The following is a 23742-nucleotide window of genomic DNA, read 5'->3' as shown; positions in this document are numbered from 1 at the left end:
AGGAGAGAAAAGAGAGAGCAAGAGATGGGGTTCTTGACAAAACACATAAAAGTAGAGATCTGGTAATAAAGAGGATGGAAGCAAATACATCTGGACATAGACTTGGGGAAGTGGTGAGGTCAAAGGGTTAGTCAACTAAAACTAAATTATGTATGGACCCATATGGAAACCTGATAATTGGGTAAGCAATAAAATCAAGAGGGGGAAGTAGCATTACCAGGCCATAGAAGAAGACAATGCAGCCATTCCTGATGAGACCTAATTGACTAGGATCAGAAGGAAGGAAAAGAAGTCTTCCTCTATCAGTGGACTTGGGGAGGGGCATGTAGGCAGAGGGTGGAGGAAGGGAGGGATTGGGATGGGAGGAGGGAGGGAACCATGAGGGGGAGGAATACAAAGTGAGTAAAGTGAAATTAATAAAGAAAATTTTAAAAAAATTAAAAAAGAAAAGAAAATATTTGTCATTTGAGATAATCAATTGCAATGGGTTTACAATTAGCCTTTTTGGTGGCTTTGTTGTTGAATAAAGGAAAGGGTGTATTTGAATAAATTGTCTGTGAAATGCAAGATTTTTTGCAGACAACTGGCTTGATATTCAACCAGTTCAAAGGAACTTTCCCATCCTTTGTCCCTTTTATGGTCATCCTGATTTAGAATGTGTTTATTATTTTTTTATGGTAACACAACACAGGGTCCTTTTTACATTACTATGTCAAAAGGTTATTTATTTCTTCAGTCTTGCTGAAATACTAATGAGATACATTTATTTTGTGGTCATATAAAATATGTCATAAAATATTAAAAGTAGAAATGAATAGAAAGATAATAAAAGTTAAAAACATTTTTTCAACTTGTCTTTTAATCTAGTAAATGACGAAAGAAAGGTTTTCTATGTGAGAAAACCTGTTGATTTCTTTAGTTCAATATAAATAAGCTGCTTCTCCTTTTATAGATCTAGTAGAATGAGCTCAACAACTTCCTTAGGTATTCCAAAGATCATCCTGAGTGAGGTACCCCAGAAGCAGGAAGACGCACATGGTATATACTCACTTATAAGTGGATATTAGCATATAATACAGGATAATCATACTAAAATCTGTACACCTCAGGAAGCTATTCAAGAAGGAGGACCCTGGGTAAGATGTTCAATCTTCATTCAGAAAGGCAAATGAGATGGACATCAGAAGAGGGAGAAAACAGGGAACAGGACAGGAGCCTATCACAGATGGTTTCTGAAAGACTCCATTTACCAGGGTATCAAAATATATGCTGAAATCATAGCCAAACTTTGGGCAGAGTGAAGGGAATCTTATGAAAGAAGGGCAATTTGGAAAGACCTGAGGGAACAGGAGCTCCACAAGGAGAGCAACAGAACCAAAAAGAAATCTGGACACAGGGGTCTCGTCTGAGACTGATACTCCAACCAAGGACCATGCATGTAGATAACTTAGAACCACTGCGCAGAAGTAGCCCATGGCAGCACAAGGTCCAAAAATGTTCCCCAATAATAAGAACATGGATCATCTCTGAGATAAACTCAGAGGCTGGCTCTTTGATCACCTCTACCTGAGGAGGGGGCAGCCTTACCAGTCCTCAGAGGAAGAAAAAGAAGCCAGTCCTGATGAGACCTGATATACTAGGGTCAGATTTAAGGTGAGGAGTACCTCCCCTATCATTGGACTGGGGGAGGGGTATAGGAGAAGAAGAGGGAATGAGGGTGGGATTGGCAGGGGATGGGGAAGGCAACTACAGCTTATACAAAGTCAATAAACTGTAATTAATAAAAATTAAAAAAAATTTAAAAGCCTCAAAAAATAATGCAGAAGTTATAACATCATTAAAAGAATAACTAGACTGCAAATGGTAACAACCATGCAACTTACATTCATTGATGATAACCTTTTATGTTTAGAGGCAAAGTTAAAGTAATACTTTCATAAGTTTTAACCCTTAAATAAGTAGTTTTTAACATATAATTTTTCTCACAAAACAAAATGGAACAAAACTCTGTGTGAACTAATGTGCACGTCAACTTTCTAATATTCACTTTAATCTACACCAATATTTTAAGAGGGCTGATAGTTGAGAAGTTATCCTTTTGTGCAGAGTTCTGCTAATAGTCATACCAGCCCTTCCACCTGTAAGAGATTTTAGCAAGTACTCTACTCTGATGGAACTAGGCTTAACCTAATTTAAGTAAAAGAGTCTTTACTGGCTCTACAAAGTGGGAGGTCCCAAGGAGGACCAGCTTTCATTTTCATAAAGATCTAAGTATGTGTGTGTGTGTGAGAGAGAGAGTGCTTGGATGTGTGTATTTGTGTGTGTGTATATGTGATATGTGTTTGTGTGTGGTGTGTGTGTTGGTGTGTGTCTGTGTGTGTCTTTGAGTGTGTGTTGGGGCACTGTTAAACAGGAACATAAATAAAGTCAAAGAAATTTCCACAGAACCCTTCTTTTCTGTTCCCTCCCCCTTTCCTTTACCTATCTTTATCCCTCATTTTTCGTGCATTGGCCTTATTCTCTGCTAGTTGCACCAGTCTTGTAGCCATTAATTTACATCTGGTCAGAGTATCAAACGATCCAACTCAATGGCTTAAAAAAAAAAAAAACTACTTCATAAATTTTCATGCTTTCCTCCAGCATAAAAACAGAACAGAGAAGAATGACTTACCTTTTATCCTCCTAGATGGCAGGAACATGACTGTTTGGCATAGTTCTTTAGTTAAGGTCTGTCATCCAAAGTGCAAATCATTATCATATGCAAATAGTAGTGAAGGGTCCTTGATTTAATTGCTTTCCCTGGAGTTTTAATATAAAAATTTATAGATGTATGTTATATGTTCAACTTAATAGCTAAAGTGTTTATGGAGATTCTACCTATTCTTTGGAAACTGTTTATAAGACACATCTGGAGGGGGGGATAAAAGAAAATTCTGGTAAAAGAAATGAAGAGAACATGATAATGATGTTCAAAAACTCAAAAGCAATTGGAGTCAGACACAGAGACCTAGGACATTTGGGGAAAAGCCTCAAGAAGGAACAAGTACATCAACCTTTCCTAAGACCCCTGCCTCTGCTGTTTGTTTCACAAGTTAATAAAAAGCTCATGAATGTCCACGTTATAATCTTACTTCTAATTGTTTCACACAATTATAGTGTTTTATTTAATAATACAAAATAAAAAATGAGATTGCTTCCATTCAGAAAATATATTAGGCAAATTTTTTGCTCAAAGAAGCTGGCAATTGTAGGAGTAGATACAGATTGGGAAACACTGCTAAAACATAGGCATTGATCTCTTGTGAGCTGATATTTAAAGCCATATTTTCTTTTATGTTTCTATGTACAGAGAAAGTTCCCTGGATCTCCAGTGAAAAATAAATAGTGCAAGTTTCTTAATCCATAGACTAAAATAACATGTTTCTCTTCCTTCTTTGAGTTCAGAAGTATTTTGTTTCATTATTCATCAGATGTCCTCAGTAAGTGACACTAGAAATATGACAGTAGGAAAGAGAAGTGTCTAGTATCTATGATACAGGAGACCATTGCTAAGAAGAAATCCTAGAGGCTCTGTGATCTTGCCTGTAGATACCATGCTGGGATAGCTTTTGAAATTATTGTGCATTTAAGCTAGGTCAGTTTTGCAAACTGTAGGAGATTTCTGAAGGCTGTTTGTCTAAAGGCTGGCTGGTGAGAAGAGAGTTCCTAAAAGGAGGATGCCCCACAGCTGAAGCTTGAGGGTTCCTCTTCCTTCCTCCCACCAGATGTCATGTGTTTCTCGTGCATTTGAGGCTCCATAGGTCCCAGCATAACCATGGTAGATGTCTCTCTGAAGGGTTTGGATTTGCTAAGCTTTTATCAGTTCCCTTTCCAGTGTGGCTATCTTGGATTTCTCCAACATAAGCTGTTTCTGGAGTTCATCTGCCTTCTCTAGGAAGGGCAGAAGAATATTACTTCTAGCTAGAGCTTCTGAGGAATGTTTCTTCTTTGTATTAGTATGGATCATGTTCTTGAGTAGACCATAAAAGTCATCTGAGAGCTCCTGGAGAGTTCCACTTGTGGATAGGATGCCACATATCATCATTTGATGGGTAATGATTCTGCTCCTACAACCACTGCAATTGTTAACCTTAAGACAAATATGTCTGCTTTTGGGAAGATGTGATAATCCTCTTGTAAGATATCTTTAGCCAGGAAGCAAATAGCTCCTTCATCCACATTAGGTTTGCCGATAGACGTCACATGGCCCGTGTCACCAATTTTATTACACACAATGGCAGAGAAACCTTCACTTTTGGCCTCTTCTGGGCCTAGAGGAGAATTACTCTGCATCTTATGACAAATAAAAATGTTACTGGATTTGATGCCCAGGTATACATACCAGAGTCACAGATGTATTTAAGTCCCAAGGAAATCTGTACAAAGACATTTCTGAGTTTGGGCTCTTGGAAGTAATTATCACCATTTTCAGATATAGCAGCTAGCAAGCTCCCATCATTACAGTACTCATCCTGAGTGACGTGATCATCTTTTCTCGCAAGACTGAATATTCATTTTAATTTTTTTTATTTTTTCCCTTTTATTTTTAAATTTTTCATCAATTACACTTTATTCATTCTGCATCCTCCCATAAGCCCCTCCCTCCTCCCCTCCCAATTCCACCTTCCCTCCTCCCTCTGCTTTCAATATCATATATTTTATTATTTTTTAATTTTATAGTAGTTTATTTACTTTCAATCCTAAGGTCCCCCTTCTTTCCCCACATCCAAGTCCTCCTCACTTCCCCTCTTTTCCCCTTCCCCTCCCTTTCCTGCAGAATAGGGAGCCCCTTCCTCCCTTATTAACCTTCCCCAGAATATTAAATCACATCAGGACTGAGCATATATTCATCCCCTAAGGCCAGGCAAGGTAGCACTACCAGAGGAAACTGATCCAAAAGCTAGCAATAGAGTCCATGTTAGTAAGAGCCTCCACCAGCATTCACCAGGCTCCCCATATGAAGATCAAGCCACCTTTCAGCTACATGTGTGTAGGGGGCCTAGGTCTAAATCATGCATGCTCCTTAGTTGATGTCTCAGTTTCAAAAAGCTTCGATGGGAGTGGGTTAGCTGTGTCTGTTGTTTTTGTGGAGTTCCTGTTGCCTCTAGGTCCTACCATCTTTCCCCCAACACTTCCACAGAACCTTCAAAATTCTGCCCCATGCTTGGCTGCAAGTCCTAGCATCTGTCTCAATCAGCAGTTACCTGGAACCTCCCAGAAAAGTCAAGGTAGTCTTCTGTCTGAAAGCATAGCAGAGAATCATGCTTATCATTATTAGTGGCTGAGGTAGGGCTCTCTACCATGGGGTGGGTCTCAGGTTGGGCCAATAATTGGTTGGATTTTGCCTTAAACTTTGCTCCCTCATTATCCTTGCACTTCTTGTAGGCAGGGTAAGTTTTGGATTAGAGGTTAGGTCAGTGGATTGTTGTTCCCCTTTTTCCACTAGTCCTGCCAGGCTATGAGAGGGTTACTTCATTTGTCAGGTTGCCAACTGTTAGGAGTCTCAGCTAGAGTCACACCCATATACTCCAGGAGCCCATCCTGTCACAGGCCTTCAGCTTGTGAAAGGGATATACCCCATCCCCAGTTTCCTTTCTTGCTCCTAGCCCTCTCACCTCCCACACCTATTCTCACACATCTGATGCATACTCTTGTTTCCCTGCCAATTTTATCTCCTGCCCAGTCCTCTCTCTCTTTATTCTCTTCTGCTGTCTATTCTACTTCCCTCTCTGAGACATCCCTGCACCCTCCACTGGATTATCCTTATAATTAGCTTCATTGGGTCTGTGGTTTATAGTATGATTATTCTGTACTGCAGTTATAATATCCACTTATAAGTAAGTATGTAGCATATGTGTCATTCTGTGTCTGGGTTTCTTCACTTAGGATGATCTTTTCTAGTTCCAACAATTTGCCTGCAAATTTCATGATTTCTTTGTTTTTAATAGCTCAGAAGTATTCCATTGTGTAACTGTACCACAATTTCTGTATCCATTCCTTCATGAGGAACATCTAGTATTTTTGCAGTTTCTGGCTATTATGAACAAAGTGTCTATGAACATAGTTGTGCAAATGGCTTTGTGTGGTGGAGAATCTTTTGGTTATATGCCCAGTACTAGTATAACTGCGTCTTGAGGTAGAACTGTTTCAAATTGATTTACAGATAGGTTGTACAAGTCTACATTTCCACCAACAGTGGAGGAGTGTTCCCCTTTCTCCACATCCTCTCCAGAAGGTGTTGTCACTTGAATTTTAGTTCTTAGCCATTCTGACTGGTGTAAGATGGAATTTTAGAGTTGTTTTGATTTGCATTTCTCTGATGGCTAAGGATATTGAGCACTTCTTAGTGTTTCTCAGCCATTCAATATTTTTCTGTTGTGAATTCTTGGTTTAGCTCTGTACCCTCTTTCTTAATTGGATTATTTGATTTGTTGATGTTTAATTTGTTAAGTTCTTTGTATATTTTAGATATCACCACTCTGTCTGATGTAGGGCTGGTGAAGATCTTTTCCAAATCTTTGGTCTGCAATTTTGTTTTATTGACCGTGTCCTTCCCTGTACAGAACCTTCTCAGTTTCATTAGATTCCATTTAATTGTTGATCTCAGAGCATTTGCTGTTGATGTTCTGTTCAGGAAGTTGTCTCCTATGCTAATGAGTTCCAGACTTTTCTCCACTTTGTCTTCTAATAGTTTTACATTCACTGGTTTCATAGCAAGGTCTTCGATCCTTCTGGCCTTTACTTTTGTGCAGGGTGATAAATCAGGGTCTATTTACATTTTTTTCTACATTCAAACATCCAGTTAGACCAGCACCATTTGTTGAAGATGCCATCTCTTTTTCCATGGTAGGGGTTTGGGCTTCTTTGTCCAAAATCAAGTGCCTGTAGACATGTGGTCTTATTTCTGGGTCAATAATTTTGTTCCATTTTTCAACCTGTCTGTTTCTATGCCTATACCATGCAGTTTTTATTAATATTACTCTGTAGTATGGCTTGAGTTCAGGGATAATGATACCACCAGAAGTACTTAAAAAATTATTTATTATTTATACAACATTCTGCCTGCACACCAGATCTTACTATAGATGTATAGATGGTTATGAGCCACCATGTGGTTGCTGGGACTTGAACTCAGAACCTTTGGAAGAACAGCGAGTGTTCTTTACCTCTGAGCCATCTCACCAGCTCAGAAGTGCATAGAATTGTTTTGTCTATCCTAGGTTTTTGTTGTTGTTGTTTTGTTTTCATTTTTGTTTTTTCATATGAAGTTAATGGTTGCTCTTTCTAGGTCTGCAAAAAATTGTGTTGGAATTTTGTTGGGAATTACATTAAATTTGGAGAGAAATTTTGGCAAGATGGACCATTTTTACTATGTTAATCCTGTGGATTCATGAGCATGGGAAGTCTTTCCATCTAAAATCTTCTTCAAATTCCTTTCTGCAAAGACTTGAAGGTCTTGTCATATTTGCTTAGTTAGCAAGACATTTTATATGATTTTTTTTGGTATTGCTATTGGTATTTGGTATTCTTTTTCAACCCTCTTGTCACTTGCCTAAAAGAGGGCTACCGACTTTTTGAGTTAATTTTTTTTTTTCAGATACTTTGCCGAAGCTGTTTATCAGCCATAGGAGTTTTTTGGTAGAATCTTATAGGTCACTTATCATGTCGTATGTGAATAGTGATATTTTGATTTCTTCTCTTCCAATTTCTATCATTTGATCTCCTATTCTTGTCTTAGTGCTTTAGAAAGAACTTCAAGTACTATATTGAAGATATATGGTGAAAATGGACACCCTTGTCTTGCTCCTGATTTTCATGGGAATACTTTAAGTTTCTCTCCATTTAACTTGATATTGGCTATTATATTGCTTTATATTGTTTTTATTGTGTTTAGGAACGAGGCTTGACCCCCTAATCTCTCCAAGACTTTAAACATGAAGGGGTTTTGGATTTTGTCAAAGGCCTTTTCAACATCTAATGAGATGATCATATGGTTTTTATTTAATTTTTTATATGGTAGATTACTTTGATAGACTTTCATATTTTGGTCTACCCCTGATTTCTAATTTTGATATGTTCCTGGATTTGGTTTGCAAGTATTTTATTGAGTATTTTTGCATCAAGGTTTACAGGGAAGATTTGTCAAAAATTCTCTTTCTTTGTTGAGTCAATGTATGGTTTACGTATCAGGTTGATTGTGGCGTCATAGAATGAGTTTCACAGTGTTCTTTCTGTTTCTATTTTGTGAAGTAGTTTGAGGAGTATTGATATTAGTTCTTCTTTGAATGTCTGGTAAAATTCTGTGTTACAACCATCTGGTCCCTGGCTCATTTTGGTTGGGAGGCTTTTGATGACTGCTTTTATTTCTTTGGGAATTATAGGTTTATTTAAATTGTTAACCTGATCTTGGTTTATATTTGTTAAGTAGAGTCTGTCAAGAACATCATCCATTTCATTTAAATTTTTCAATTTTGTGGCATATAGGTTTTTGAAGAACAATCTAATTATTCTTTCTATTTCCTTTTCATTTCTGATTTTATTAATTTGGATTCTCTCCTTCTGTCTTAATTAGTTTGGCTAAGGGCTTGTCTATCTTGTTGATATTCTCAAAAAAAAACAGCTCTTGGTTTTGTTCTGTAGTTCTCTTTGTTTGTAGGTTATTGATTTCAGCCATGAATTTATTTATTTCTGCCATTGACTCCTCATGGGTATGTTTGTTTTCTTTTTTACAAGAGCTTTCAGATGAGCTGTTAAGTTGCTAGTATGAGCTTTCTCCACTTTCTTTATGAAGGCACTTGGAGCTATGCACTTTTCTTTTAGCACTGCTTTCATTTTGTCCCATAAGCTTGGGTATGTTGTGCCTTCATTTTGATTAAATTCTAGAAAGTGTTTTATTCCTTTCTTTATTTCTTCCCTGACCCAGTGGTCATTAAGTAGAGAGTTTTTCAGTTTCAATGAGTTTTAAGCATTCTATTGTTAAGACTAGCTTTAATCCAGGGTGTCTAATGGATACAAGGTGTTGTTTCAATTGTTTTGTATTTGTTGAAGCTTGCTTTGTGTCCCAGTGTGTGGTCAATTTTGGAGAAGGTAACATGAGGTGCTGAGAAGAGGGTATACTCTTTTGGGTTTGGATGGAATGTTCAGTAGATGTCCTCTAAGTCTAGTTCATTCATAACTCCACTTAGCTACATTATTTCTCTGTTTAGTTTCTATCTCAATGATCTGTCCATTAGTGAGAGAAGTGTGTTGAAGTCTCCTACTGTTAATGGGTGGGATTCAATGTGTGAGTTAACCTTTAGCAATGTTTCTTTTACAAATGTGAGCACCCTTGAATTTGGCACATATATAATCACTGAGATATCATCTTGGTCAATTTTTCCTTTGATGAGTATGAACTGTCCTTCTCCATCTCTTTTGATTAAATTTGGTTGAAAGTCTGTTTTATTTTATATTAGAATAGCTACTTAAGCTTGATTCTTGTGTTCATTTTCTTCAAAAACCTTTTTCTTGCCATTTATTCTGAAATAATGTCTATCATTATTGCTGAGGTGTGTTTCTTGTATGCAACAGAAGGATGGGTCCTGTTTATGCACCCATTCTGTTAGCCTGTGTCTTTTTATTGGGGAGCCAAGGTCATTGATGTTGAGAGAGAATAATGACCAATTGTTGTTCTGTATTGTTATTTTGATGTTGGTAGTGGTAGAGTGTGTATGCCTGCTTTCTTTCTTTCGGTTTTGCAGCTGCGGGTTTATTTGTATCCTGTGCTATTGTAAGTGTAGAGAGCCTCCTTGGGTTGAAGTTTTTTTTTTTTTCTAGTATCTACTGTAAAGCAGGGTTTGTGGCTAGGTTATATTGGCTGGGTTTGTGGCTAGATAACTTGTTGTTGTCATTGAATAGCTTGTTTTCTCCATCCAATATGATGGAGACTTTTGCTTGGTATAATAATCTCGATTGATATCTGTGTTCTTTTACTATCAGCATATAATCCTGACAAGTCCCTTCTGGCTTTCGTAGTCTCTGTTGAGGAGTCAGGTTTAATTTTGATATGTTTGCCGTATATGTCACTTGGCTTTTTCCCTTGTGAATTTTAATATTCCTTCTTTGTTCTGTACATTGGTATTCAATTATTATGTGACAGGAGGATTTTCTTTTCTGGTCCAATCTACTTGGTATTCTGGAGACTTCTTATATGTTTATGGCATTTCTTTCTTTATGTTGGGGAAGTTGAAATATTTTCTGGGCCTTTGAGTTGGGAGGCTTCTTTTATTACTGTTTTTCTTTGGTTTGGTCTTTTCATATTGTCCCAGAATTCTTGGATATTTTGTATCAGGAACTTTTTATATTTGACATTTTCTTTGACTTATGTATCAATTTCATCAATCATATCTTTTGCATCTTTTGTATTCTGTTATTAACGCTTGTGTCTGTAGTTGCTGTTCTCTTCCCTAGGTTTTCCATCTTAGAGATTGTGTTGCATTTTGTTTTCTTTATTGCTTCTATTTCCATTTTTAGGTTCTAGACAGTTCATCTCCTTTTCCTGTTTGGTTGTATTTTCTTGTATTTCCTTCACCTGTTTAGTTGTATTTTCCTGCAGCTCTTTAAGGTATATTTAGGGCTTGCTGTGGTAGGATAGCTGGGTTTTGGTGGTGTCATATGGCCCTAGGTTTTGTTACTGGTGTTCTTGTGCTCACCTCTAGCTATGCATTTGGTTGGCTCTGTTATTATCATGCCTGGTGGTCTGTGATGGTAATAACTCTCTGCAGTTGTAGGTAGAGCTGGTGGTCCCACCTGGCCTCAGTCCTCTGGTTTTCTTGCTGCTCTCTGATCCCTGCTTGTCTCTAGTGCTTAAGATTGGGATAGCTCTTGGGGAATAACACAGTCCTGGCAACTGTTGCTCCCTGATCTATGCTCTTCTAGCATTGTAGATAGTGTGGATCCAGGGAAATGGTGCAGGTCAGAGAAATGTAGTGTGTGGCATGCAGAGAAAGTGATGCACAGAGGGACCTGGAGAGATATGACCAGTGTTGCTGGCAGGCTGTGTCAGGCCAGGAGATGGGGATAGGGGCAGGAGTGCTCTTACCTGCTGTTCCCTGATTCATGCTGGTCTGGGCACTGAAGATCTATGTGGGTCCCAGGAGATAGCATCAATCAGGGAAGTGTTGTTTTCTCATCTGTGCTGGTTTAGGGGCCACAGACTAGGTAGGTCTCAGGAAATGGTGCAGGTCAGGGGACTGCTGCTGCCTGATCTTTGCTGCTGTCAGGGGCTACAGATCCTATATTATACTTTGAAATATAGGAAAAAATCATAAGAAAACTATGATGGCAATGAATCAACTTTTGCACCACAAGTAATATGGGCTACATTAGCAAGACCACTTCTTTTCTGACATTTTTATTTGTTAAATTCTTAGGGAGCTCCACAAGTATGCTGGAGGTCATGGAGGCTGCACATTTCTTAACCTAGATCCTTTGCTGAAATTCCACTCAATCTTTAAGTGACATTTTTTTACATATTCAACACTGTTTTACTATATTTCTAGAAGCATTCTGTTTTCCCTGTACCCTTTGCTAAACTCTTCTTGGATTGTCTTCATTTGCAAGTGCTATTTGTTAATTCAATTTGAATTTAGATAATGTGGTATTGTATATGAAGCAAACTTACAAAATTATTTTAGTCTTATGAGTTATGCATATTTTCTTATATCTGTGTCTAAAACAATTTATTTTGATTCTTAATTCACTAATCATTCTCCTTTGTATTTTATACATTCTCTACAGCTGTTAATCAAATCAAAAATTATGGAAATATATGATTTTTCTCTCAATAAAAGAAAATGCTCTACCTAAAATGATCATTTGGCTTACACTGAGCCATAGTTAATTAATTAAGTTGTTTTTCTTTTTAAAATATTTATTATTTTTTCTATTCATTATAGTTTATTTACTTTGTATCCCTGAAGTAGCCCCATCCCTTGTCCCCTCCAAATCTCACCCTCCCTCCCTCTTCTCCTCCCATGCCCCTCCCCAAGTCCACAGAGAGGAGAGGTCCTCCTTCCTTTCCCGCTGACCCTAGCCTATCAGGTCTCATCAGGATTGGCTGCATTGACATCTTCTGTGGCCTGGTAAGGCTGCTCCCCCTTCAGGGGAGCCACTAAATTCATATCAGAGACAGTCCCTATTCCCATTACTAGGGAACTCACTGAGACACTGAGCTGACATGGGCTACATCTGCACAGAGGTTCAAGGTTATCTCCATGCATGGTCCTTGGTTGGATTATTAGTCTCAGAAAAGACCCCTGTGCCCAGATTTTTTGGTTTTGTTGCTCCCCTTGTGAAGCTACTGTCCCCACCAGGTCTTTCTATATCCCCATTCTTTCATAAGATTCCCTTCACTCTGCCCAAACTTTGGCTATGGGTCTCAGCATGTGCTTTGATACCCTGTTAGATGGAGTCTTTCAGAGGCCCGCTGTGGTAGGCTCCTGTCCTCTTCCTTGTTTTCTCCCTCTTCTGATGTCCATCTCATTTGCTTTTTTGAATGAGGACTGATAATCTTACCCACGATCCTTTTTCTTGCTTAGCTTCTTTCTATAGGTGTACAGGTTTTAGTATGTTTATCCTATATTATATGTATAATATCCATTTATAAGTAAGTATATACCATGTGTCTTTCTGCTTATGGGATACCTCACTCAGGATGATCTTTTTTAGTTCCCACTATTTTTCTGCAAATTTCATGATTTCCTTGTTTTTAATTGCTGAGTAGTATTCCATTGTGTAAAAGTACCACAATTTCTGTATCCATTCCTCCATGGAGAACATATGGGTTGTTTCCAGGTACTGGCTCTTAAGAATAAAGCTGTTACAAACATGGTTGAGCAAATGTTCTTATTGTGTACTTGAGCATATTATCACCTTGAACAAAACTAAAGTCCAAGTGTATCAAAGACCTCAATATAAAATCAGACACAATAAATCTGTTTGAAGAAAGAGTGTGGCATAGTCTTGAGTGCATTGGCACAGGAGACTACTTCCTGAACAGAACACCAACAGTACAGGCTCTAAGATTAACAATCAATAAATGGTACCTCAGGAAACTGAAAAGCTTCTGTAAAGCAAAGGACAGTGCCATCAGAACAAAACAACAGCCTACAGATTGGGAAAGGATCTTCACCAACTCTATATCTGACAAAGGGCTCATATTCAGAATATATAAAGAACTCAAGAAGTTAAAAAAGCAGTAAATCAAATAATCCAATTAAAAAATGGGATGCAGAGATAAACACAGAATTCTCAATTGAGGAATATGAGGAATATCGAATGGCAGAGAAACACTTAAAGAAATGCTGAATGTCCTTAGTCACCAGGGAAATGCAAATCAAAACCACCCTGAGATTTCACCTTACACCTATGAGAATGGCCAAGATCAAAAACTCAAGTGACAATACATGCTGGAGAGGATGTGGAAGAAGGGGAACCCTCCTCCATTGCTGGTGGGAATATAAACTTGTACAACTACTTTGAAAATCAAGCTGGTGCTTTCTCAGACTATTAGAAATAGTGCTGCCTCAAGATCCAGCTATCCCACTCCTAGGCATATATCCAAAATATGATCAAGAGCAATAGTCTATTTACTACACACTAAAACAATATGTCAATTTTCCAAAGAATGAGCGGGTTCTTTATAAAGACACATTTAACCTGGGAAACTGGACAAAAAATACTGTAAAATTTGTTTGCCCTAAAAATTTTGAATTATGCCTCTTTCATTCAAATAAAAAGTGAAATTCCCCAGTTGAATGCACATTCAGTTCAGACTCTGTTCAGTATTTGAACAAAATTTATATGAAGCAGTTGTGTTTCCTCATTTTAGTACCATTGGAATAGTTACAATGACTGAAAAAAGTGCACTAACATGGCTTGTTTCATAAAACAGAAGGCACATAAATTTATTATTGTAATACTACTCACTGAACATGTCAAGTGTACATTTGTACACAGAGTTTTGAAACAGTATCAGTAACCATGGCATAAATATTAACATGACATAAAGTATTAACAAATGTTGGAAGTATGGAAAAGTTCTGATAGATTGTGAAGATATGCCACGTTTCTGGGTTAGAGAAATTAATGTTATAACCATACTACCTACTAATAGCAATCCATATTTTATGAAATCCTCATCAAAAACTTCTGTTACTTTTTTTCAGAAAGAAAAAAAGAATCCTTAATTTCACCAGGCACCAAAAGTGTTTCAAATATTAAAATCAAAGTTTATAAAGCAGAAGAGTGAAATGAAAATAGCATATGTCCCAATGCCTACAATATATGCCAAAACTGTAGTAATCCAAATAGCATAAAAAACAGACATCCACACTATGAAAGCAGAATAGGCAACCCAGGGATAAATAAAGGTGTGTGATCATTACCTTTGAAAAGTTTAGGACAACATATAATGGGCAAAACACGGTCCTTTTTTTTTTATTTTTTTTTATCAGTTACATTTTATTAACTCTGTATCCCAGCCATGTCCCGATCCCTCATTCCCTCCCAGTCCCTCCCTCCCTCCCTCATCTCCACCGTGCCCCTTTCCAAGTCCACTGATAGGGGGGACCTCCTCCCCATTCATCTGATCCTGTTTTGTCAGGTATCTTCAGGACTGGCTGCAAAGCCCTCCTCTGTGGCCTAACAGGACTGCTCCTCCCTTCGGGGGTGGGGAGACCAAAGAGCCAGTCATTGAGTTCCTGTTAGAAATAGTCCTTATTCCCCTCACTTTGGGAAACCAATTGGTTACTGAGCTACCACAGGCTACATCTGAGTGGAGGTTCTAGGTTATATCCATACATGGTCCTTGGTTGAATGTCAGTCTCAGAAAAGACCCTGTGCCCAGATATATTTGGTCCTTGTGGAGCTCCTATCCTTTCCCCAAGTACACAAAAAGGACACTTGCTCAACCATGTTTATAGCAGCTCTATTTGTAATAGCCAGAACCTGGAAACAACCCAGATGTCCATCAACGGTGGAATGGGTACAGAAATTGTGGTATTTTTATACAATGGAATACTACTCAGCAATCAAAAAGGAGGAAATCATGAAATTTGCAGGCAAATGGTGGGATCTAGAAAAGATCATTCTGAGCGAAACACAGTCCTTTAAATAAGCGGTATTAAAAACACTGAATAGCCCACATGAAGAAGAATTAGTTCATTTTGGATATAAAAAAAAATCTTAAACTTAACTTAAAATTACAATATAAAACATGAAATCACAAAAATCTTAGAGGAAAATTACATTAATGTTGGCATGTTTTCTTAGAAGGACCAAATATAGATAAAAATAAAATGAACAATAATCAAATGATTTTACATGAAACTAAGTAACTTCTACACAGTGAAATGAATACCCAAAGTAAGGAGAATGCCTAACAATGAAAGGAAGTACTAGGGAATTACACGTCCGATGAAGTTAACATTCAAAATATGACAACTTTCTACACTTACATCTCAACAGTAAAAATTCCAAATGACCAAATTAAGAATAGGAAAAGGAACTAAAACTACGTTTTAAAAGAACAAACATATAAAGGGGGAGTAGTAAATCTACGTAAAATATTTGTCATTTATATCAATCAGAAAATTCATATTTCAGTCACTGGTATATACCATCTCATTCCTCATAGATTATTTTTTTCAATAAAAAGTCAAATGTTAATGAGGTTTGGAAAACAACGAAATCCTTGCACACTGTTGATAGAGGCGTAAATTGGACAACTACCACAAGGACAACATGTAGTTTCATAAAAAGATAAAATTAGTACTACTACATAATCTAGCAATTTCCTTTCTGGGTACATAGACAAAGAAATTTGATATCATGATCCTAAAGAAATGTTTCCAAGAAACCTTATATTATACTAGCTAACATATAGGCACCAACACAAATTCTCCAAATGAATTGATATGATTTGTAGATGGAGGGTGAAGGGAGGGGCACAGGACTTTTAATTCCTGAAAATTAATAATAATAATAATAAAAAAAACAACTTCCATCTGCACCAATTGGATAAACCTGGAAGGCATTCAGGAAAATGATGTAAATACCCAGACAAAATGAGACAAATAATGTATAATACCGACTATATATTGTCTAAAAGAGGAAAATTTTAAGAGACAAAGAGTGACAAGGTGAGCAGAAGCAGACTTGTAGAGGAACAAATATTCGGTTAAATGAGTTAGTCTTAGAGATCTGTTCTGTGCCTTAGTGTCTGTACTTAGAACTGCATCACCTATGTAACACTTTCTTGGAATGTGTTTAGTGTCCTCCTTAGCAATAGTAATACTTATAAGACAATAGAAGAAAACTTGTAAAAAGATGAACAGACATCACATAGAGTATATCAATTTATTTGTTATTAAACCTATCAAAGTTTTTTCATCGGGTATTATTTGCTAATTGCTTTTAAATTTTGGTATAATCAGATTAATTTATTTGTGAAATTGTTCTTTTATTTCTGATTCAATCATTTATAAATTTGTTCTTTCTGCTCTATGTTTATTACATACAATCTTTTTTTTCTGTTTGCTATCTGTGCCTTTCTGAATTTCCCTTCTCAAATATTTCTGCTGTATGTTAATTATTTAAAGTATTTGCTTGTATTTAATATTACCACTTCATTATTTTTATTCTTAAAAGGTAAATGTTTGGCTGGAGTTTAAGTCATGAATTGAGAGTTAATTCCTACGTGTCCATAAAAATACTATTTTACTGTGTTTAGCTTTTATTTTAACCTGCAGAAATCAGCTGATAGTCTAATAGCTATTCATTTATTAAAGAATTAATAATTTTCTGAGGGGGTATTTAATACTTACTCCTTGTTTTTGGTTTTGTGCAAATTTTTTTAACATACCTTTATTTCAGTGAAGCTCCCAAAATCACCCTCAACTTGATCTAGGTGACCCTTGGTCTCATAAGGAGCTTCACAAAGCCCTCAGGGCAGATTTCAGGTCAGAACCTTCCCTGATAAGAAAACCACTCCAGCAAACATAGGAATTCCTAGAAATGCCTCACCCTGCAAAGGAGATCTTAATCCTAAACAGTGACCTTCAAATCTACTTGGAAGTTTTCCTATCATACTATCATTCCTATCATAATTACTGTATGTTCCTTGTGATAGGACCATGCTACTGCATGGAAAAAAAGTCACAGTGCCACTATGTGCAAATCAAGTATCCCTAACCTCCTGACCCCAGGGAATCAAACACATTCATGCTCAAAATCCCTCCCACTGCCCAAGGCTTATAAATCTCTGATTTCAAATAAATGTCCTGGGGTGCATGCTGCTGGGGTTGTGTGCTGAATGACACAGCCTTCTACCATGACCACCTGATATTCGTCATTTTTCCTCCAGCGGGCCTCATCTCAAGGGGTCTACTCTCCAGTTGCTGGGCCTCCCCAGGCCTGGGTCAGCTTGGAGGCATGGGCTTTCGCCTGCACCTCTGCCCTGCTCAACACAGCAGTTTAACTAAGAGCTGTAGCACCTTAGTATTCCATAGGGCTTGGAACTTCCGAGTTTCCACCACCACTGGTGATCTCATTTTAAAAGAACTAAACTGTGACACTGTGGAAAACCCTTTTGTACACCCCAGCTTAGCAGATGGGCCTTACCCTAAAGTGCTCTACCTGCCCTTGAGAGAAATGGAACCCTCATTCTCTGTCTGGAAGTCAGTTCCAGTTCCCAGCCAGAATCCAGGAACCCCCTGAATGGAGAAAGACAGAAAGTAATAAAACAAGCTTTACCCCAAATTTCCTTAACTCATTAAGTAAAGTTTGAATAATTTTTCAAAAGAAATGTTTCATATGGCAACTGAATGTTCTGCCTAGAACACATATCTTTTTTAAAGTTCTTCTTTATTCCTTTTAAATGCCTTTTATATTAGGATTGAATAGCATTTCTCCCCTCTCTTCCATCCAATCCTTCAGAAATATTTCTCCTCCTTGCCTTCTAATTCATGACATCTTTTTCTAATTGTTATTGCATGCATACATAGAGACATACATACACACATTATATATACTATACATATATTTATATATAATCTTTTCCTTCCATATAATGCTTCTTGTATGTATGTTTCTTGGCTGACCACTTGACACTAGATAATCCATTGCCTGGTCCCAATAGATACATGTATCACAGGTTTCTCTATTTTATTTGTGGGAATTAAATGATATTCCTGTGTGTATGTACATGTACACATTTTTTTAATCTGTTAATGTAACATGGGGGATGTTTCCATCTTGTCTGTTATAAATAATAATTGAGCAAACATGAGAGTATGGATATAGCTTTAACATACTGTGGTGGTATTTTGTTTTATTATTATTAACTTGACACTAACAAGAGTCATCTTAGAAAAGGGAACTTCAGTTGAGAAAATGTCTCCATCATATTGTCTGGTAGCAAAAGATCATTGGGTATTTTCTTAATGGGCGATTTGCTGTCAGCAGTGCCTCCCCTGGAGAGGTGCTATAAATAATAGTAAATTGTATTCTGCCATGCCTTTTCTTCAGTGACTACCTCCAAGTTCCTGTTTGCATTCTTGTCTTGACTTCCTTTCATAATGGACTATATGATATAAGATGAAATAAACTCTTTCCTCTCCCAAGTTGTTTTTGGTCAGTGTTATATCACAGCAATAGAAACCAAACTAGAACACACACTGATTTATATTCCTGTAGCTACACAACTAATAGTCAAGAGTCTGGATTATATAATACTTCTCTTTTTTATTTTACTTTTTTATTATTATCATTTATTACAATTTATTCAATTTGTATCTAGAATGTGGCCCCCTCCGTCATGTCATCTTCTTCCAATCCCACCCTTCTCCTATGCCCCTCCCCTAGTCCATTGATAGGGGCGGTCCTGCTCTCCTTCACTTTGACCCTAACCTGTCAGGACTGGTTGCATTGTTTTCCTCTGTGGCCTGTCAAGGCTGCACCCTGCCAGGGGCCAGTAATTAGAGAGCCTGCCACTGAGTTCATGACAGAGAAAGTCCCTGCTCCCCTTACTAGAGACCTCACTTGGAGACTGAGTCTATGGCTACAACTGAGCCCAGGTTTTAGGTCCTCTCCATGGTTAGGGCATCATTCTCTTTAGACCCCCAAGGCTGTTTTTATGGCTTTTGTGGTCTCCATTTAGGTCCTATCCCCTCCAGGTCTTTTTATCTCCCCTGTCTTTCATAAGATTCCCTGCACTCTGCCCAAAGTTTAGCTATGAGTCTCAGCATCTGCTTTGAGACCTCTATCAGTAGAGTCTTTCAGAGGCCATCTGTGGTAGGCTCCTAGCCTATTCCCTATCTCCTCCTGCTTCCAATGTCTATCATGTTTGTCCCTCTGAATGAGGATTGGGAATCTTCCCTAGGTTTTTCCTTGTTGTTTAGCTTCTTTAGGAGTATAGGATAATTCTCTTTTTAATCTTGAGAAACATCTGTATTTGTTGCTAAGTTGCTGAACTAATTCAGACTACAGTCCTCAAAGTCCAGTAGTTCATCTTTGTCCTCATCACCATGTACTTGTTATTCTTCATTTTTCCTGATATTACCAAGATAAAACAAAAGTGCTGGTTTCTCATTATGATTTTAATTTGCACTTCGCTGAAAATTTGATATGTAACATTTTTGTTTATCTACCTGTTGCACATTTTTTAATGTTTTGTATTTAATAAGTATCTATTTAGGCTTTCTACCCTTATTTAACTACATGTGTTTTCTTTGTCTTGATTTGTTTTAGTTTCATGTTTAGAAAATGTTCTACTTTTATTTTATCCTATGGATTCCTTTAATTTTATTTTGTGGAAGATTTCACTTCAACCCCACCTCCCTTCTACAACTCTTCCCATGTCCTACTACTTGCTCAAAAATTCATGACGTCTTCTTTCTTTAACTGTTATAATGAAGAAATGAACACACATGCGCACACACACACATGCACGCACACAGACACACAGACATACACACTACCCGCTGGGTCCATTTACTGTTGTTCGTGCATGCAGTTTTTAGGGCAAATCACCTGGATTTAGCTACCCTAACAGGGAGAATCATTTCTGGAGTGGACTGATTTTCTCTCGGCACCATTAATTTTTCTGGTGCTTTCTGATACTATCCTCTTATTTGATGTACAATTTGTAAATATTTTCTCCAAGTATATGGTGATCTTTTCACTCTATTAACAGCTACTCTGTTGTATCCCAGCTTTTTGTATAATTTGTCTGTATTTGTTTGAACTGTCTATACTTCACCAATATAAAAACAAAAATATCATCTTACCGCATGTCCGCTCAATTGATTATCTTTTTTAGGTGTATAGATTTCATTATGTTTATCATATCTTATAGGTCTATATAAGTGAGTATATCCCATGTTTGTCTTTCTCCTTCTGGGATATTTCACTCAGAATGATCTTTTCTAGATCCCACCATTTGCCTGCAAATTTCATGATTTCCTCCTTTTTGATTGCTGAGTAGTATTCCATTGTATAAAAATACCACAATTTCTGTACCCATTCCGCTGTTGATGGACATCTGGGTTGTTTCCAGGTTCTGGCTATTACAAATAGAGCTGCTATAAACATGGTTGAGCAAGTGTCCTTTTTGTGTACTTGAACAAACTTTGGGTATATACCTAGCAGTGGTATAGCTGGGTCTGGAGGAAGCACTATTCCTATTTGTCTTAGAAAGCGCCAGATAGCTTTCCAGAGTGGTTGTACCAGTTTACATTCCCACCAGCAGTGGAGGAGGGTTCCCCTTTCTCCACAACCTCTCCAGCATGTGTTATCGCTTGAGTTTTTCGATGGGATGTGCATTGAACGTATGACAGGAGTCTACTGAGCGCATCTGAAAGACTCTAACTAGCAGTGTTTTCAAAGCAAAGACTCATGACCAAACCTTTGGCAGAGTACAGGGAATCATAAGAAAGAAGGGGAGTTAGTCTGATGGGGAAAGGATAGGAGCTCCACAAGGACCAAATATATCTGGGTACAGGGTCTTTTCTGAGACTGACATTCAACCAAGGACCATGTATGGATATAACCTAGAACTTCCACTCAGATGTAGCCTGTGGTAGCTCAGTAACCAATTGGTTTCCCAAAGTGAGGGGAACAAGGACTATTTCTAACAGGAACTCAATGACTGGCTCTTTGGTCTCCCCACCCCCGAAGGGAGGAGCAGTCCTGTTAGGCCACAGAGGAGGGCTTTGCAGCCAGTCCTGAAGACACCTGATAAAACAGGATCAGATGAATGGGGAGGAGGTCCCCCCTATCAGTGAACTTGGAAAGGGGCACAGTGGAGATGAGGGAGGGAGGGAGGGACTGGGAGGGAATGAGGGATCGGGACATGGCTGGGATACAGAGTTAATAAAATGTAACTGATAAAAAAAATAAAATAAAATAAAATAAATAAATAAAAAATAAAAACAAAAATATCATTGCCAATACTAGTATCACCAACTTTTCTCTAATATTTTTTCTAATAGTTTTGTAATTTTAGGTTTTACAGTTAAATATTTAATATGTTTTTATTAGACAGCATTTTTGAACTCTTATATGGCCTGTTTTGATTAATCTTCATGAAGATTATCAGTTTTCAAAAAAAAATTTAAGAAATGGTCTTTCCCCCAGTTTGACATATTTGCCAAAATGTTATTGAACTTATATGTTCAGGTATGTTTGGGGAGCTCCCTATTGTGTTTCATTGCTTGATGCCCATGCCTTTATACCATTTTCATGCAAGTTGGTTATTATTGCAGTTATGTAGCATCTTTGAAAACACAATAGTGCAATTGTTTTACTCTTTTGGTAAAATTGCTTCGTTGATTGATCTTCTAAAATGGTCTCATTTGAATTTTATGATTGTTTTATTTCTGTGAAATAACATTGGTAACTTGACAGAAATCAAATTGAATAGAAAGATATCATTGTATGAGTTTTTGCTTCTCTCTTGTCTTCGTACCACACTGCAGACAAATACCCCTTGTCTGAAAACTGGCACTCAGTTCTACACATACAGCCAGCCTGTTGGGTGTGGAAGGAATTCAGGACACAGTTTGAGAAGTGCTGCTCTAAGTCTGCTCTATCAAAGAAGGGTGCTTGGGCCTGGAAAATCAAGGCAGCCCTGCAATTCAACCTATAAATTAAAGGAAAATTGAAAGTTTTGAAAAACAAAAAAGTATTCATTCTAATCCTCTAAAGCAAAACAGCATTTCATTTATTTGTTTCTTTTTAAATTTCTGGTAACAAACAAGGAACTAAGTCATAAATTATAAGTGTTTTTCAAAGAAAAACTGAGAACTAAGTGGCTGTGTTCTGAATTACTAAATACCATTTTTTTTTCCCACAGACTCCTCAGGGGAAAAAAAAATAATGATTAAGACTAAAGCATACTTTTAACTTGGTTTTTCAGTGTCCACATATACTATCAGCCAGAAACAGACACTATAGGACTGGACAGCTAGCAGCTATCCCTGTATGATTTTGAACATAACAATGGCACTTTATTATTACCATGTCCATGGAACACAAACTTCATGAATTAGCTAGAGAAAGGGGGAAAGAAAAAGAAGTGAGACTTCTGGATCTGAAAAGAAATGAAACTGTTTACGGTTTCCCTCCTATTGAGGGAATTCTAAAACGTCAGTGAAGAAGCTTTTAGAATCTGGGGAACAAATTCAGTGAACTTACAGGATTAAAAGGCAACATAGGAAAATGAAAAGAGTTTCTATAACCTTTAAAGAAAATACATGAGAAATAAATAAAGGAAATAATCCAACTTGCAATATCATCAAAAATAAAGACCTAACTAATAAATTTAATCTCAGAGATTGAAGGACCGAATCCTGAATATTATAGGACATTGGCAGAGGAAATTGAAGATATCAGCAGATGTTCTTTTTCTGTTCTAGTTACACCTAAGCAGTAATTTCTGTCTGGTGACTTGGTCTCACTTACTAGAAGATTCTCAAGTATAATTACTTCAGCTAAGACATTGAATCTAACTCCCAGAAAAAAGAAGAATGTTTCAGTAGCTGATATGTTGCCAAATAAGGATTACTGAAGATGATGAAAATAAAATAAAACTAGATAGAATGATCAAAGGCTTTAGAATGATAAAAAAAAAAAAATCAGCCTTAAACTTATCCTCTGGTTTGCGCCACTACTTTATAGCCCATGTTAAATTTTCTTTATCTGGAATTCTTTACAAACATCTTAGATCTGTATTTACCCTATTTCTCTCCTCTTTGTGCCTTTGCACACTTTTAAAGCAGAACATGAATTTTCATCTTTCAAATCATATAGCTTAAAAGAATACATGCTACAAAATAACATCAAAACAATTGTAGCCACATGAATGAACAAATGAATGAATAATTAATTTGTGAACCTATTTCTAAAACCAAAGATTCTCAGATTCTTATCCCACTCAGTAAGATAAGTTTCATAGTACTAACAGAGAATAAATTTTATAGTACTAGCAAAGAATAAATTTTAAAATGCTACAGCCAGGCTGGAAAGGTTGTGCCTTGTTGATGAGGATCTGTAATCTTGTCTTTTTTGTTTGTTTCTCTCACCCTTCAGGCCTTATCCCAGCAGCATCCACATAGTTGTGTAATTAAAATTCTCTTCTTCAATCATTACCCTCACATCCTTGAA

The sequence above is a fragment of the Meriones unguiculatus genome, chromosome 1 (genome assembly GCF_030254825.1).
Source record: "Meriones unguiculatus strain TT.TT164.6M chromosome 1, Bangor_MerUng_6.1, whole genome shotgun sequence".
Lineage (NCBI taxonomy): Eukaryota > Metazoa > Chordata > Mammalia > Rodentia > Muridae > Meriones > Meriones unguiculatus.
This window is presented reverse-complemented; position numbering follows the sequence as displayed.